This window comes from Chiloscyllium plagiosum, unplaced genomic scaffold, assembly GCF_037043375.1.
Source record: "Chiloscyllium plagiosum isolate Xiang-an unplaced genomic scaffold, Cpla_swu_hap1 HiC_scaffold_41, whole genome shotgun sequence".
Lineage (NCBI taxonomy): Eukaryota > Metazoa > Chordata > Chondrichthyes > Orectolobiformes > Hemiscylliidae > Chiloscyllium > Chiloscyllium plagiosum.
In genome coordinates, this window is record NW_028270179.1 from 38965448 (window position 1) to 38984276 (window position 18829).

An 18829-nucleotide genomic window follows, 5' to 3' on the forward strand; every position below is an offset into this window, starting at 1 on the left:
TCGCCATATTTCGAGAAGGATGTCAAAGCTTTGGAAAAGGTGCAGAGGAGATTTACCAGGATGTTGCCTGATCTGGAGGGAGGGTCTTATGAGGAAAAGCTGGGTGACTTGAACCTGTTCTCATTGGCAAGAAGGCGGCTAAGAGGGAATTTGATAGAGACATACAAGATGATCAGAGGATTAGATAGGGCAGACAGTGGAAGCCTTTTTCCTAGGAAGATGACATCAGCGTGTACGAGGGGACATAACTACAAATTGACGGGTGATAGATTTAAGACAGATGTCAGAGGCAATTTCTTTACGCAGAGAGTGGTAAAGGTGTGGAATGCCCTACCTGCTAATGTAGTCGACTCAGCCACATTAGGGAGGTTTAAACAATCCTTAGATAAACATGTGGATGATTTTGAGATAATGTAGGGGGATGAGCTGAGAATAGTTCACACGTTGGCGCAACATCCTGGGCCGAAGGGCCTGTTCTGCGCTGTATTGTTCTATGTTCGATGACACGCAATATCTGTTCCTTAAACCAGCTTCACATTTCCATTGTCTGCATCCCCTGAATTTCACTACCCCATTCTATGCATCCCAATTCTTGCCCAGCAGCACAATTGTCCTTGCCCATCGATAACTCTCGACCTGTGGCATGTACCTATCCCTTTCCATCGCTAAACTAAATGTAACTGAATTATGGTCACTCTCTCCAAAGTGCTCACCTACAACGAAATCAAACACCTGGCCTGCTTCCTTACCAAGCACCAGATCCAGTGTGGCCTCCCCTCTTGTTGGTCCTTCGACATACTGTGTCAGGAAACCCTCCTGTACACATTGGATAAAAACTGATCCATCCAACCTATTACAGTTAAAGCATTTCCAGTCAATGTTAGGGAAGTTAAAGTCCCCCATAATAACCACCCTGTTCCTTTCACTCCTACCCAGAATAATTTTGCTAATCCTCTCTTCCACCTCCGGAGGCCTATAAAACACTCCAAGCAGTGTGATCTCTCCTCTCCTGTTTCTAACCTCAGCCCACACTACCTCAGTAGATGAGTCCTCGTCAAAAGTACTCTCAGCCACCGTTATACTATCCTTGACTAACAAGGCCATGCCTCCCCCTCAATTATCATCTCACCTGTTCTTAATGAAAGATCTGAACCCTGCAATATCCATTCCTCACCCTGCTCTATCCATGTTCTAGATTAGATTAGATTAGATTACTAACAGTGTGGAAACAGGCCCTTCGGCCCAACAAGTCCTCACCGTCCCGCCGAAGCGCAACCCACCCATACCCCTACATTTACCCCTTACCTAACACTACGGGCAATTTTAGCATTGCCAATTCACCTGACCTGCACATCTTTGGACTGTGGGAGGAAACCGGAGCACCCGGACGAAACCCACGCAGACACGGGGAGAACATGCAAACTCCACACAGTCAGTCGCCTGAGGCGGGAATTGAACCCGGGTCTCTGGTGCTGTGAGGCAGCAGTGCTAACCACTGAGCCACCGTGCCGCCCATGTCTTCGAAATGGCCACAACATCGAAGTCCCAGGTACCTATCCATGCTGCAAGCTCACCTACCTTATTTTGGATACTTCTGGCGTTGAATTAGACACACTACAAACCAGTTTGCTGCTTGCCAGCACATTCCTGTGACCCTGAAATCCTGCCCGTCCTCCCTACTCTCATCCTCCTGTGCATTGCAACTATACCTCAGGTTCCCATCCCCCTGCCGCGCTAGTTTAAATCCACCCGAATAGCACCAGCAAATTTCCTATCCAGGATATTTGTACCCCTCTGGTTTAAGTGAAGACCATCCTGTTTGTACCAGTCCCACTTTCCCCAGAAGGAGTCCCAGTTATCCAAGTACCTGAAACCCTCCTTCCGGCACCATCCTTGCAGCCACGTGTTCAGCTGATATCTCTCCCTATTCCTTGTATCGCTATCACATGGCACGGGTAACAAAACAGAGGTAACAGCTCTCTTTGTTCTAGCTCTCAGCTTCCACCCTAGCTCCCTGAAATCCTGCCTTACACCCCTATCCCTCTTTCTACCTATGTTATTGGTATCTCCATGGACCACAACTTGAGGCTGGACACCCTCTCCCTTCAGGACCCTAAAGATACGATCCTGGCACCTGGGAGGCAACACACCAACCATGAGTCCCATTCGTTCCCAACAAACCTTTTATTAGAGCCTCTAACTATTGAGTCCCCAGTGACTAACACTCTCCTCCTTTCCCTCCTTCCCTTCTGTGCAACAGGCTTTGTGCCCCACTTCTTGGCCCTGGTAAGTCGTCGCCTTCAACAGTATCCAAAACGGTATACATGTTTTTCAGGGGAACGTCCACAGGGGATCCCTCCACTGACTGTTTTCTCCCCCTTCGAACAGTCACCCAGCCTTCTTCGCGCCTAGGACTAACTACTTCCCTGTAACTCCTATCTATCACAGCCTCTGCCTCCCGAATGGTCCGAAGTTCATCCAGCTCCCGCTCCAGTTCCCTAACACGGTCTTGGAGGAGCGACAGTTGGGTGCACTTCCTGCAGATGTACTTGGATGGGACACTAATGGTGTCCCTCACCTCAAACATCATGCAGGAGGAACATTGCTCTCCCTGCACTGCCATCCCTGCTAGCCCCCTTATCACAAAGTAAAAAAGAAGAGACGCTTACCTGATATGCCTCTGGTCTTTAAGGTTAGAGGAGGTGGTTTGGTGGGAAGCCCTACAATGGTAGGGTCTCAGGTTGAGAAAACAATGACTTATATAGCTGGACGGAAATAAAAATAAGAAGTCCCTCCTTTCCTAGAAACCTATGCTCCCTGACTTCAAATCTAAAAGCTCAAATCAGTGACTCACCGCTCCCGGAAGGCCCCTGGTCCTAGCTCCCGCCTTTCGAGTTGCTGCAGCCGCTGTAAAACAGAAAAATGTAATTTCTGTCCTCTGTATAACTGGACATGCTAATTTCTCTCTTTAGTGTTTTTACTGGATTTCTTGTGATAGTTATGGTAGGTATTCGAAATAAACGCTCAGATTCTTTTGCCCAGAAACACCTGCCTACTGCCTTCTTCAATTCACATTCCGTAAATCCAGGGTCTAGAACCAGGGGTCTCGGGGCAAATCGAGCCACCCACAAAAAGAAATATCAGATGACTGATTGTAAATCGGAACACTACAAACCCGTGCCCGCTCCCACCTAGAAGAACGACAGTAGCACATACATGGGAATACTACCCCAGCATGTTCCCCTCCCGCCACACACCATCCTGACCTGGAAAGTTATTGTCATTCTAATGGCATTGGGGGTCTACCTAGCACACGGACTGCAGCATTAGAAAGGTTTCCTCATATTGACCAATCCAATGGATTTTAAGACTGCGAGTCTCGCACTGTTGAGCGGGAGATTTACCCTGTCTCTGAACTTGTGCTGTAACTGCATTGGGAGTGGACACTGAAGCAGGAGCTTTACCTTGAGTTTAAAAAAGTAGAGGGGTTCATTTTCTAGCAGGTACAAACCAAGACAACATTCCTCTATATGGAATGAACAATATGTTGTGTTGATCAAAGCTCTTTGGAATTAATTACAAGCAGAAGAATCCTGACTGAACGCAACACAGGGAGCCAAAGCATGGTTGCTATTTGACTGCAGGAATCATCAGAACTGGGACATTATGAGGGTTAGATGTCAATATGTACAATGTTCACCCCCGTCCCCACTTCTACTGGCAGAGCACTCTTTCTTGATATCATTAGAAGGAGCATAACCGGATATTGATCACATCGCTGCTCTCCATCTCACTGTCCTGAGGTGTGCTGCTCTCGAACAGTTCAATGTTGTTGTGGAACCGACCTCCCCTTGTAAGCCTTCATCAGTGTCCTCAGTCACTCTGGCTGTGTCAGAACAGTGAGAGAACAGACTCACAAACAGATCTCTGACTGACGGGTTTACATACAAAACATCACAAACTGGGAAGAGAATTACAGACTGCACACTAATCGAGGGGGTTTATATGTAAAACAACAGACTGAGGAGTGAGTTGCACATTGAACGCTGATCGAGGGGTTTACAAGTAAAATAACAGAGACCAGAGAGCGAGTTACACACTGCACTGCAATCGAAAACAAAACATTCCAGCAATTGAGTTGCAAACAGCACTCTATTCGAAGGATTTGTACATAATGACAAAATAGACGAGCGAGAATAGTATAGAACGTAGAACATAGAACATAGAAGAATACAGCGCAGTACAGGCCCTTTGGCCCTCGATGTTGCGCCGATCCAAGCCCACCTAACCTACACTAGCCCACTATCCTCCATATGCCTATCCAATGCCCGCTTAAATGCCCATAAAGAGGGAGAGTCCACCACTGCTACTGGCAGGGCAATCCATGAACTCACGACTCGCTGAGTAAAGAACCTACCCCTAACATCTGTCCTATACCTACCACCCCTTAATTTAAAGCTATGCCCCCTCGTAATTGCTGACTCCATACCTGGAAAAAGATTCTCACTGTCGACCTTATCTAAACCCCTAATCATCTTGAACACCTCTATCAAGTCACTCCTAAACCTTCTTTTCTCCAATGAAAACAGCCCCAAGTGCCTCAGCCTTTCCTCATACGATCTTCCTACCATATCAGGCAACATCCTGGTAAACCTCCTCTGCACTCGCTCCAGTGCCTCCACATCCTTCCTATAGTATGGCGACCAAAACTGCACACAATACTCCAGATGCGGCCACACCAGAGTCTTATACAACTGCAACATGACCTCAGGACTCCGGAACTCAATTCCTCTACCAATAAAAGCCAGAAATATACTGTGCACTGATGGATGCAGTTATATATAAAAGCTAAAGAAAGGTAGATACTGAAAAACAGGAACAAAAATAAGAATTGCTGGAAAAGCTCAACAGGCCTGGCATCACCTGTGCAAAGAGGACAGACTTAACGTTTTGGGTCCAGTTCTGTCGGGGGGGCACTGGATCCGAAATGTCGACTCTGCTTCATCTTCAGAGATGCTGCCAGACCTGCTAAGGGTTTCCAGCAACTTCTGTTTTTCAAACATATACTGAAGTGTGCGATACAGACTGTAAGTTGATCGGGGGATTAAATAGTTAGTTGAAACTTTATTGCTGGAACAGCACAGCAGGTCAGGCAGCATCCAGGGAACAGGAGATTCGACGTTTCGGGCACAGGCCCTTCTTCAGGAATAGTTAGAAAAAGTTCTGCTTATTTAACTCCGATTGAGGAATTTATCCTTAAAGCAACAGAGAAGGGGGAGCAATACTTTAATTGACGGATTGATGTGGCAAGAGCTAGACTTGGCTATGATCAAGGAATTTACATCTAAAACCACTTCTGCTAGGAAGTATGCTACAGTCTGCAGTGTTCTGACCAAGAGATTTCTGTGTAAAACAATGTATACTGGCTGGCGAGTTACAGACTGCACTCTCATCCTGTCAAAGCGTCACCGAGATATACAGCATTGAATCAGACCCTTCAGTCGAGGTCAGCTGTGCCAACCAGGATTTGGCCCACATCCCACTAAACTCTTCTTACTCAGACACCCATCCAGAATGCCATTTCAGTGCTGTAATTGTACCAGCCTCTACCACTTCCTCGGGCAGCTCATTCCATACATACAACACCCTCTGTGTGAAAAAGCTGTCCCTTAAATCCCCTTTAAATCTTTCCTCTCTCACCTAAACCTATGCCCTCTGACATTGGAAAACCCCACCGTTGGGAAAAGACCTTGCCTATTTAGCCTATCTATGCCCCTCGTGATTTTACAAACCTTGGAAGATCACCCCTTAGCCTCCGACGCTCCAGGGAAAATATCCCAGTGTGGCCAGCCTCTCCCTAAAGCTCAAACACTCGAACCCTAGCAACATCCTTTCAAATCTTTCTTGGACACTTCCAAGTTTAATAATGTCCCTCCTCTAGCAGGGAGACCAGAACTGCATGCAGCATTCCCACAGTGGCCGAACCAAGGTTCAGTCAAGGTACAGTCGCAACGTAATCTCTCAACCTGGCACGGTGGCACAGTGGTTAGCACTGCTGCCTCACAGCGCCAGAGACCTGGGTTCAATTCCTGCCTCAGGCAACTCTCTGTGTGGAGTTTGCACATTCTCCCCGTGTCTGCGTGGGTTTCCTCCGGCTGCTCTGGTTTCCTCCCACTGTCCAAAAATGTGCAGGTCAGGTGAATTGACCATGCTAAATTGCCCGTAGTGTTAGGTGAAGGGGTAAATGTAGGGGAATGGGTCTGGGTGGTTTGCTCTTCGGAGGGTTGGTGTGGTCTCATTGGGATGAAGGGCCTGTTTCCACACTGTAAGTAATCTAATCTAAAAAATACCCTGACATTCCATGCACTGATCAATAAAAGCAAGCATCAAGAGAAGGTGTTTACAACATATACTGAGTGAGTCAGAGACAGTACTGTGATTGACTGTTTTACGTATAAAACAGGATAGACAGGGAGTGGGCAGTAGCCCAAACTCTGATCAAAGGGATTAGATACAGAAAAACATGTACTCTGATCGAGGGGATTACACATAAAACAGCAAATTACTGTGGCGTGTGTGACAGACTGTAACGCTGAGTGGTTTATACATAAAGCAGCACACACTGGGCAGTGAGTTCCAGCCTCTGGATTAGTGGTGCTGGAAGAGCACAGCAGTTCAGGCAGCATCCAAGGAGCTTCGAAATTGAAGTTTTGGGCAAAAGCCCTTCATCAGGAATAAAGGCAGTGAGTCTGGAGCGTGGAGAGATAAGCTCGAGAAGGGTGGGGGTGGGGAGAAAGTAGCATAGAGTACAATAGGTGAGTGGGGGAGGGGATGAAGGTGATAGGTCAGGGAGGAGAGGGTGGAGTGGATAGGTGGAAAAGGAGATAGGCAGGTAGGACAAGTCCGGACAAGTCTTGGGGACAGTGCTGAGCTGCAAGTTTAGAACTCGGGTGAGGTGGGGGAAGGGGAAATGAGGAAACTGTTGAAGTCCACATTGATGCCCTGGGGTTGAAGTGTTCCGAAGCGGAAGATGAGGCGTTCTTCCTCCAGGCGTCTGGTGGTGAGGAAGCGGCGGTGAAGGAGGCCCAGGCCCAGGCAGAGTGAGGGAGGCAGTGAGGAAGACTGATGTGCAAGACGGGGCAGTTGTGCGAGAGTGTTTTCTGACGGGACGTATGTGACCAGTGGCGTTTCCTTGAGGCTCAGTACTATGACCTCTGTTTGTAATATATATGGATGAAATGCAGGGAGTCTGATTAGTAAGTTTGCAAGGTTTGTGGATAGAGAGAGAGGTTACCGAAGGACACAGCAGGATATGGATCAATTGGAAAATTGGGCAGAGATATTACATTTGGGTCTGTTCTTGTGATTAACAGCTGTACGTACAAAATAACATTTACTAGGGAGTCTGTTACTGACTGGACTGTAACCAAGGTGATTTCTATAAAATAACACATGCTCAGGAATGAGTTCCAAATTGAAATCTGATGGAGAGCTTCACATTTGACATTCAACCAGTACAGCATTTGTCTTCTAGATTTGAGCCATCAATCCCTCATAAACAAATAATGTTATGATCACTCTTTCCAAGTGGCTGTCAGACAGAAAGTGTAATTGATGGTGTTCCCATGCTGTTGGAGCCTTTGCCTATTCGGTGCAGTGTTCCCCTGCCCCGCGACCCCGGCCTCTCCCTCCGGGCTCACCGTTCTGATGGAGATGATCAGGCTCTCTCGACTCCACCGTAGATCTTGTCCTGCACAGGATACTCAAAATTCACAAAGCAACCTGAAAACAGAGCGCAGAGTTAGTTTCTGTTCAATCCCAAACGGGGAGGGGGGGGGCAGAGAAGGAGTCCTACACTGAGTTCAAACACACAAGTGTGTCTGTTTGCATGGCTGGCTACGGCCACACGACTGTCCCTGTGTGAGGAGTGTGCCTGTGTTTGCATGCACAAATACATGCACACAGCTGACACGTGACTGACCTCATGCATACCATACAATACAGAAGAGGCTATTCGACCCATCGAGTTTGCACCAGCAAAAATACACACTCGTCCCACATTACCTCACTGGGTTAACTGTCTCCAATGTTGTGACACTACATGTGGTAAATCCAAATACTTTTTAAAGGTTGATGTATCCCGTGTCAGCCACCCATTCAAGCATTGCATTCTGGATCCGTATCTGCCTCTGGGTGAAGAAGATTTTCCTCAAATACTATCAAAACCTCCTTCCCAGCATTTCAAATTCTGTCCCCTTGTTCTGGACCAGTCGACGAAGGGCTTTCTATCCATCGTGGCTATGTCTCCCACAATCTTCTACGCCTCAGTTTGGTCCCCCTCGACGTTCTCTGTTCCAGAGAGAACGATGCAATCTTATTCTGCATCTCTTCATAGCTGAAGCTCTCCAGCCCAGACTGCATCCTGAGTGTATCTCTGCTGCACCCTCCCCAGCACATTCACATCCTTCCTATAGTGCAGTTATCCGAACTGCACATGGTAGTCCAGCTATGGTTGAACTGAAATCCTGAACAGCTCCAAGACAAACTCCCTGCTCTTATAATCTTTACTATGATGAATAAAGGCACTGCAACTCCCCTTTCAATCTGTTCAGGGATCTGGGGGCGGGCAACACAAGGGCCCTCCGACCCTCTGAACTTCCTTGGGTGTTGTCATTCAGCCAGTGTTTGTCCCTCCCCCGTCCAAGAGGCTGTTGAGAGGTCAGTGCAAACCTGCGCACACCCACCAGACCCCGACTGTCCGAGGGAGCTAGGGGATGCAGCGTTTGGCGCTGCTGGATCTGTTTGAAGTCTCTCACCACTGAGCAGCGTGGAGTGCCATACATTCTATTCCCTCCCCCTTGTGGATGCATTTCTGCTGTCTCCCACCTCCTGCATCCCGCCACCCCACCCAAGCGCGAAGGGAGTCAAGTCATAGAGTTATGCGGCATGAAAGAAGACCCTTTGGTCAAACCTGTCCATACCGACCATGTTCCCAAACTAAACTAATCCCACCTGCCTGCACTTGGCCCATCTACCACCACCTCCCCTACTCCCCCAACCTTTCCTGTCCATTGACTCAACCAAAATGTCTTTTAAAAATTGTTATTGTACTGGCGTCCAACACTTCCTCTGAAAGTCCACTCAACACACGAACCATTTTGTGTAAAAAAATCGTTGCCCATCATGTCCTTTCCAAATCTTTCTCCGGTCACCTTAGAAACGTGCCCCCTAGTCGGGACATCCCCCACTACAGGGAGAAAAGAGATCTGCCATTCACCTTATCTACACCCCTCATGATTTTATCAACCCCAATTAGGTCACTTCTCAACCTCCTACTCTCCAGTGAAAAGATGTCCCAGCCTCTCCGGCCTCTCCTTAGAATTCGAACCTTCCATTCCCAGCAACATCTTGGTAAATCATTTCCAAACCCTCTCCAGTTTGATAATATCCTTCTTAAGACAGTGTGAGGACTGGATACAGAAGAGGCCTCATCAATATCCGATACTCAAAGGTCTCATTAATGCTAAACACCTTAACCAAATTGGAAAGGCAGGAGGCTGGAAGGACACAGCAAGGCCAGGCAGCATCAGGAGGTGGAGAAGTCGATGTTACGGGTGAAACCCTTCTTCAGGTTAGACATGGAACGTGACTTCTCCACCTCCTGGTGCTGCCTGGCTTGCTGTGTCCTTCCAGCCTGTATTTTGGAGTCCAGCATCTGCAGCCTTTTTGCTTCTCCGCGCTTAACCACCCTGTCTACACTTGACATAAATTTCAAAGACTTATATCCCTGAACCCTGAGGGCTCTATTCCGAAGCACGACCCATGACCCTACTTTTACTTGCATATACCCCGCCCTTGTTACCAAAATGCAATACTCATCCAAATTGAAACTCCATCTGCTCCTCTTCAGCCCACTGCCCCAACTGATCAAAATATCTTTGTTATCCTAGATAACCGTCTTCACTGTCCACTATACCTCTGCAAACTTACTAATTATGCCTGCGATATTCTCACATAAATCATTTCTATAATTTACAAATCAAATTTACAAATAAAAGCAGACTCAGCATTGATCCCTGCAGAACACCACTGGCAACAGGACTCCGGTCCAAAAAACAACCCTCCACCATCGTAGTCTCCTAACGACAAGACAATTTTGTATCCAATTGGCAAGCTCTCCCCGAATCCCATGTGATAGAACATGGAACATTACAGCGCAGTACACGACCTTGGGTCCTCAATGCTGTGCCGATCTGCAGAACCGATCTGAAGCATATCTATCCTAGACAATTCCATTTTCATCCATATGTTTAACCGATGACCATTTAAATTGCCCCTACTACTCTGAGTAAAGAAATGAGCTCTAACAGATGACCTATATCTATCACCCCTCATTTTACAGCCTTGTCTACTCATATTAGCCATCTCCATCTGAGGAAAAAGGCTCTCACTGTCCACCCTATCTACTCCTCTGATTATCTTATATGACTCAATTAAGTCACATCTCAACTGTCCTCTGTCTAACAAAAACAGCCTCAAGTCCCTCAGCCTTTCCTCATAAGATCTTCTCTCCATACCTAACAAGGACACACAGTAACTGTTCCTTGACTAAACTCCACATTTCAATTGTGCCCATCCAATGCAATTTCCTTCCCTATCCAATGCATCCTGCCTAATTGCATCATAATTGCCTTTCCCCTAGCAATAACTCTTGCCCTGCGGTACATAGAACATAGAACATAGAAGAATACAGCGCAGTACAGGCCCTTTGGCCCTCGATGTTGCGCCGATCCAAGCCCACCTAACCTATACTAACCCACTATCCTCCATATACCTATCCAATGCTCGCTTAAATGCCCATAAAGAGGGAGAGTCCACCACTGCTACTGGCAGGGCATTCCATGAACTTACGACTCGCTGAGTGAAGAACCTACCCCTAACTTCAGTCCTATATCTACCCCCCCTTAATTTAAAGCTATGCCCCCTTGTAATACCCGACTCCATACGCAGGAAAAGGTTCACACTGTCAACCCTATCTAACCCCATAATCATCTTGTACACCTCAATCAAGTCACCCCTAAACCTTCTTTTCTCTAATGAAAACAGCCCCAAGTGTCTCAGTCTTTCCTCATACGATCTTCCTTCCATACCAGGCAACATCCTGGTAAACCTCCTCTGCACTCGTTCCAGTGCCTCCACATCCTTCCTATAGTATGGCGACCAAAACTGCACACAATATTCCAGATGCGGCCGCACCAGAGTCTTATACAACTGCATCATGACCTCAGGACTCCGGAACTCAATTCCTCTACCAATAAAAGCCAGTACGCCATATGCCTTCCTCACCGCACTATTTACCTGGGTGGCAACTTTCAGAGATCTGTGTACATGGACACCAAGATCCCTCTGCTCATCCACACTACCAAGTATCCGACCATTAGCCCAGTACCCCATCTTTTTGTTATTCTTCCCAAAGTGAATCACCTCACACTTAGCTACATTGAATTCCATATACCACCTTTCTGCCCAGCTCTGCAGCTTCTCTATATCCTGCTGTAACCTGCCACATCCTTCCTCACTGTCAACAACTCCTCCGACTTTCGTATCATCCGCAAACTTGCTCACCCAACCTTCTAACCCCTCTTCCAGGTCATTTATAAAAATGACAAACAGCAATGGTCCCAAAACAGATCCTTGCGGAACACCACTAGTGACGGCACTCCATGAAGAAACTGTGCCATCAACTACTACCCTCTGTCTTCTTCCATCCAGCCAATTCCTAATCCAAACCTCCAACTCACCCTCAATGCCATATCTCCGTATTTTCTGCAGTAGCCTACCATGGGGAACCTTATCAAACGCCTTACTAAAATCCATATACACCACATCTACAGCTTTCCCCTCATCAACCTCCTTCGTCGCCTTTTCAAAGAATTCAATAAGGTTTGTGAGGCACGACCTGCCCTTCACAAAACCATGCTGACTATCCTTGATCACATTATTCCTATCCAGATGTGCATAAATCCTATCCCTTACAATTCTCTCTAAGACTTTGCCCACAACAGAAGTGAGACTCACCGGCCTATAGTTACTAGGGTTATCCCTACTCCCCTTTTTGAACAAGGGAACCACATTTGCTATCCTCCAGTCTTCTGGCACTACTCCTGTAGACAAAGAGGACATAAAAATCAAGGCCAATGGTTCTGCAATCTCCTCCCTTGCTTCCCAGAGAATCCTAGGATAAATGCCATCAGGCCCAGGGGACTTATCTATTTTCACCTTTTCCAGGATTTCCAACACCTCTTCTCTACATACCTCAGAAGTGATACATTCCTATCCCTTTCCATCGCTCAGGTAAACATAGCCAAATTGTGGTCACTATCACCAAAGTGCTCGCCTACCTCCAAATCTAACATCTGGTTAGGTTCATTACCCAGTACCGAATCCAATGTGGCTCCGCCCCTTGTTAGCCTGTCTACACACTGTGTCAGGAAACCCTCCTGCACACACTGGACAAAAGTTGACCCATCTGAAGTTCTCAAACTATAGTATTTCCAGTCAATATTTGGAAAGTTGAAAACCCCCGTTACAACCAGCATGTTATTCTCGCGCCTATCCAGAGTTATCTTTGCTATCCTTTCCTCTACATCTCTGGAACTATTCGGAGGCTATAGAGACCTACCAAACAGGGTGACCTCTCCTTTCCTGTTTCTAACCTGAGCCCATACTACCTCAGTAAACGAGTTCTCTTTCTGCCACCGCAATACTGTCCTTGACTATCGCCAAACCCCCTCCTCTCTTACCATTCTTCTGTTCTTCCTGAAACCTCTGTAGCCCGAAACCTGCAATGACCATTCCTGTCCCTGCTCCATCCATGCCTCCGAAATGGCGACAACATCTAAGTCCCAGGTATCAACCCACACTGCATGTTCACCCACCTTATTCCAGATGCTCCTGAAGTACACACATTTCCAACCCACCTTCCTGCTTGCCGGTCAACTCTTGCGACCTTGAAGCCTCAGTGCTGACCAACTTTCTGAACACTGGAACAACAATTTCGGCTCTCTTCCCCTGCTAAATGAGTTTAAACACTCCTGAAGAGCATTAGCAAACATTCCACCCCCCCTCCAAAATATTGAAAGGCCTGTGGTTCAGGCGTAGGCCATCCTGTTTGTAGATGTCCCATGTACACCAGAATGAGCCCCAATTATACAGGTATCCAAAACCCTCCCTCCTGCACCATTCCTGTAGCCACGTGTTCAACCCCTCTCAACAAACCAGAGATAACAACTGTTTATTCTAGCACTAAACTTGCACCCAAGCTCCCTGAATTTCTGCCTTAAATCCCCATTCCTTTTCCTACCTGTTTTGTTAGTACCTATGCGCACCACAACTTGGGGCTGCTCTCCTTCTTCCTCAAGAATCCCGAAAACACCATCTGAGACATCATGAAGCCTGGCACCTAGGAGGCAACACACCAATTGAGAGTCTGTCATGTTGCCTCAGTACGTCCTGTCTCCCTAACTATCGAGTCCCCAATGACTAATGCTCTGCTCATCTCCCCCTTCCCTTCTGAGCAACAGGGACAGACTCCGTGCCAGAGACCTGCACCCCATTGCTAAGATAACCCCCACCCTCCACCAACCGTACCCAAAATGGAATAGTTGTTCTTGATGGAAACGGCCACAGGGGTTCTGGGCACTGCCTGCCAGTTCCCCGGCGCTGGGGGAGGGGAGGTGGAGAGACCAGGGAGCAGGAGTGAGAGAGAAGGGTGAAGATGGGGGTCAAACGACAAAAGGTAAAGGTGTGCGCCGGCCGATGAGAAAGGTGGGGAGGATGAGAAGGGGGGGAGAGGAGGACGGGAGGGGAAGAGGAGGACGGGGGGGAAGAGGAGGACGGGGGGAGAGGAGGACGAGAAGACAGGGGTGGAGGACGAGAAGGCGGGGGGCGTGGAGGACGGGGGGGGTGGAGGACGAGAAGGCGGGGTAGAGGACGGGAAGGCGGGGTAGAGGACGGGAAGGCGGGGTAGAGGACGAGGGAGGGGGGTGGAGGACGAGAAGGGGGGTGGAGGACGAGAAGGGGGGTGGAGGACGAGAAGGGGGGTGGAGGACGAGAAGGGGGGATGGAGGACGAGGGGGGTGGAGGACGAGAAGGGGGTGGAGGACGAGAAGGGGGTGTGGAGGATGAGAAGGGGGTGGAGGATGAGAAGGGGGGGATGGAGGACGAGGGGGGTGGAGGACGAGAAGGGGGTGTGGAGGACGAGAAGGCGGTGTGGAGGATGAGAAGGGGGGTGGAGGACGAGAAGGGGGGTGGAGGACGAGAATGGGGGGTGCAGGATGAGAAGGGGGGTGGAGGACGAGAAGGGGGGTGGAGGACGAGAAGGGGGGTGGAGGACGAGAAGGGGGGGTGGAGGACGAGAAGGGGGGTGGAGGACGAGAAGGGGGGTGGAGGACGAGAAGGGGGAGGAGGACGAGAAGGGGGGTGGAGGACGAGAATGCGGGGGTGGAGGACGAGAAAGCGGGGGTGGAGGATGAGAAACCGGTGTGGAGGACGAGAAGGGGGTGGAGGACGAGAAGGGGGGTGGAGGACGAGAAGGGGGGTGGAGGACGGGAATGGGGGGTGCAGGATGAGAAGGGGGGTGGAGGACGAGAAGGGGGGTGGAGGACGAGAAGGGGGGTGGAGGACGAGAAGGGGGTGGAGGACGGGAATGGGGGGGTGGAGGACGAGAAGGGGGGTGGAGGACGAGAAGGGGGGTGGAGGACGAGAAGGCGGTGTGGAGGATGGGAAGGGGGGTGGAGGACGTGAAGGGGGGTGGAGGACGAGAAGGGGGGTGGAGGACGAGAAGGGGGGTGGAGGACGAGAAGGGGGGTGGAGGACGAGAAGGGGGGTGGAGGATGAGAAAAGGGGGTGGAGGATGAGAAGGGGGGTGGAGGACAAGAAGGCGGGTGTGGAGGATGAGAAGGGGGGTGGAGGACGAGAAAGCGGGGGTGGAGGACGAGAAGGGGGGTGGAGGACGAGAAGTGGGGAGGACGACGAGAAGGCGAGGGTGGTGGACGAGAAAGCGGGGGTGGAGGACGAGAATGGGGGGTGGAGGACGAGAAGGGGGGTGGAGGACGAGAAAGCGGGGGTGGAGGACGAGAAAGCGGGGGTGGAGGATGAGAAAGCAGTGTGGAGGACGAGAAGGGGGTGGAGGACGAGAATGGGGGCTGGAGGACGAGAATGGGGGGTGGAGGACGAGAAGGGGGGTGGAGGACGAGAAGGGGGGTGGAGGACGAGAAGGGGGTGGAGGACGAGAATGGGGGGGTGGAGGACGAGAAGGGGGGTGGAGGACGAGAAGGGGGGTGGAGGACGAGAATGGGGGGTGGAGGACGAGAAGGGGGGGTGGAGGACGAGAAGGGGGGGTGGAGGACGAGAAAAGCGGGGGTGGAGGACGAGAAAGCGGGGGTGGAGGATGAGAAAGCAGTCTGGAGGACGAGAAGGGGGTGGAGGACGAGAATGGGGGCTGGAGGACGAGAATGGGGGGGTGGAGGACGAGAAGGGGTGTGGAGGACGAGAAGGGGGGTGGAGGACGAGAAGGGGGGTGGAGGACGAGAAGGGGTGGAGGACGAGAATGGGGGGGTGGAGGACGAGAAGGGGGGTGGAGGACGAGAAGGGGGGTGGAGAACGAGAAGGGGGGTGTGAGGACGAGAAGGGGGGTGGAGGACGAGAAGGGGGGGTGGAGGACGAGAAGGGGGTGGAGGACGAGAATGGGGGGGTGGAGGACGAGAAGGGGGGGTGGAGGACGAGAAGGGGGGTGGAGGACGAGAAGGCGGTGTGGAGGATGGGAAGGGGGGGTGGAGGACGTGAAGGGGGGTGGAGGACGAGAAGGGGGGTGGAGGACGAGAAGGGGGGTGGAGGATGAGAAAAGGGGGTGGAGGATGAGAAGGGGGGTGGAGGACAAGAAGGCGGGTGTGGATGATGAGAAGGGGGGTGGAGGACGAGAAAGCGGGGGTGGAGGACGAGAAGGGGGGTGGAGGACGAGAAGGGGGGTGGAGGATGAGAAAAGGGGGTGGAGGATGAGAAGGGGGGTGGAGGACAAGAAGACGGGTGTGGTGGACGAGAAGGGGGGTGGAGGACGAGAAAGCGGGGGTGGAGGATGAGAAAGCAGTGTGCAGGACGAGAAGAGGGTGGAGGACGAGAATGGGGGGGGTGGAGGACGAGAATGGGGGGTGGAGGGACGAGAATGGGGGGTGGAGGACGAGAAGGGGGGTGGAGGACGAGAAGCGGGGTGGAGGACGAGAATGCGGGGGTGGAGGACGAGAAAGCGGGGGTGGAGGACGAGAAGGTGGGTGGAGGACGAGAAGGGGGGTGAAGGACGAGAAGGGGGGTGGAGGACGAGAAGGGGGGTGGAGGACGAGAAGGGGGGGTGGAGGATGAGAAAAGGGGGTGGAGGACAAGAAGGCGGGTGTGGAGGATGAGAAGGGGGGTGGAGGACGAGAAAGCGGGGGTGGAGGACGAGAAGGGGGGTGGAGGACGAGAAGGCGGTGTGGAGGACGAGAAGGGGGGTGGAGGACGAGAATGGGGGGGTGGAGGACGAGAAGGGGGGTGGAGGACGAGAAGGGGGGGTGGAGGACGAGAAGGGGGGTGGAGGACGAGATGGGGGGTGGAGGACGAGAAGGGGGGTGGAGGACGAGAAGGGGGTTGGAGGACGAGAAGGGGGGTGGAGGACGAGAATGGGGGGTGGAGGACGAGAAGGGGGGTGGAGGACGAGAAGGGGGGTGGATGGACGAGAAGGGGGGTGGAGGACGAGAAAGCGGGGTGGAGGACGAGAAAGTGGGGTGCAGGACGAGAAGGACGGTGGAGGACAAGAAGGCGGGTGTGGAGGATGAGAAGGGGGGTGGAGGACGAGAAGGGGGGAGGAGAACGAGAAGGCGAGGGTGGAGGACGAGAAAGCGGGGGTGGAGGACGAGAAAGCGGGGGTGGAGGATGAGAAAGCGGTGTGGAGGACGAGAAGGGGGGTGGAGGACGAGAAGGGGGGTGGAGGACGAGAATGGGGGGTGGAGGACGAGAAGGGGGGTGGAGGACGAGAATGGGGTGTGGAGGATGAGAAGGGGTGTGGAGGACGAGAAGGGGGGTGGAAGACGAGAAGGGTGGTGGAGGACGAGAAGGGGGGTGGATGACGAGAAGGCGGGTGGAGGAAGAGAAGGGGGGTGGAGGATGAGAAGGGGGGTGGAGGACGAGTAGGCAGTGTGGAGGATGAGAAAGGGGTTGGAGGACGAGAAGGGGGGTGGAGGACGAGAAGGGGAGTGGAGGACGAGAAGGGGAGTGGAGGACGAGAAGGGGGGTGGAGGACAAGAATGGGGGGTGGAGGACGAGAAGAGGGGTGGAGGACGAGAAGGGGGGGTGGAGGACGAAAAGGGGGGTGGAGGACGAGAAGGCGAGGGTGGAGGCCGAGAAATCGGGGGTGGAGGACGAGAAAGCAGGGGTGGAGGACGAGAAGGGGAGTGGAGGACGAGAATGGGGGGTGGAGGACGAGAATGGGGGGTGGAGGACGAGAATGGGGTGTGGAGGACGAGAAGGGGGGTGGAGGACGAGAAGGGGGGTGGAGGACGAGAAGGGCGGTGGAGGATGAGAAGGGGGGTGGAGGACGAGAAGGGGAGTGCAGGACGAGAAGGGGGGTGGAGGACGAGAATGGGGGGTGGAGGACGAGAAGGGGAGTGGAGGACGAGAAGGGGGGTGGAGGGCGAGAAGGGGGGGAGGACGGGAATGGGGGGTGGAGGACGAGAAGGGGGGTGGAGAACGAGAAGGGGGGTGGAGTACGAGAAGGGGGGGGGTGGAGGAAGAGAAGGGGGTGGAGGACGAGAAGGCGGTGTGGAGGATGAGAAGGGGGGTGGAGGACGAGAAGGGGGGTGGAGGACGAGAATGGGGGGTGGAGGACGAGAAGGGAGTGGAGGACGAGAAGGGGGTTGGAGGACGAGAAGGGGGGTGAAGGACGAGAAAGCGGGGGTGGAGGATGAGAAAGCGGTGTGGAGGACGAGAAGGGGGGTGGAGGACGAGAAGGGGGTGGAGGACGAGAATGGGGGGTGGAGGACGAGAAGGGATGGTGGAGGATTAGAAGGGGGGTGGAGGACGAGAAGGGGGGTGGAGGACGAGAAGGGGGGTGGAGGACGAGAATGGGGGGTGGAGGACGAAAAGGGAGGGTGTAGGACGAGAAGGGAGGGTGGAGGACGAGAAGGGGGGTGGAGGACGAGAAGGGGAGTGGAGGACGAAAAGGGGAGTGGAGGACGAGAAGGGGGGTGGAGGACGAGAATGGGGGGTGGAGGACGAGAAGAGGGGTGGAGGACGAGAAGGGGGGTGGAGGACGAGAAGGGGGGTGGAGGACGGGGGTGTGGAGGACGAGAAGGGGGGTGGAGGACGAGAAGGGGGGGGTGGAGGACGAGAAGGGAGGGTGGAGGACGAGAAGGGGGGTGGAGGACGAGAAGGGGTGTGGAGGACGAGAAGGGGGTGGACGGCGAGAATGCGGTGTGGAGGATGAGAAGGGGGTTGGAGGACGAGAAGGTGGGTGGAGGACGAGAAGGGGAGTGGAGGCCGAGATGTGGAGTGGAGGACGAGAAGGGGGGTGGAGGACGAGAAGGGGGGTGGAGGACGAGAAGGGGGGTGGAGGACGAGAAGGGGGGTGGAGGATGAGAATGGGGTGTGGAGGACGAGAAGGGAGGGTGGAGGACGAGAAGGGGGGTGGAGGACGAGAAGGGGGGTGGAGGACGAGAAGGGGAGTGGAGGATGAGAAGGGGGGTGGAGGACGAGAAGGGGGGGTGGGGGACGAGAAGAGGGGTGGAGGACGAGAAGGGGG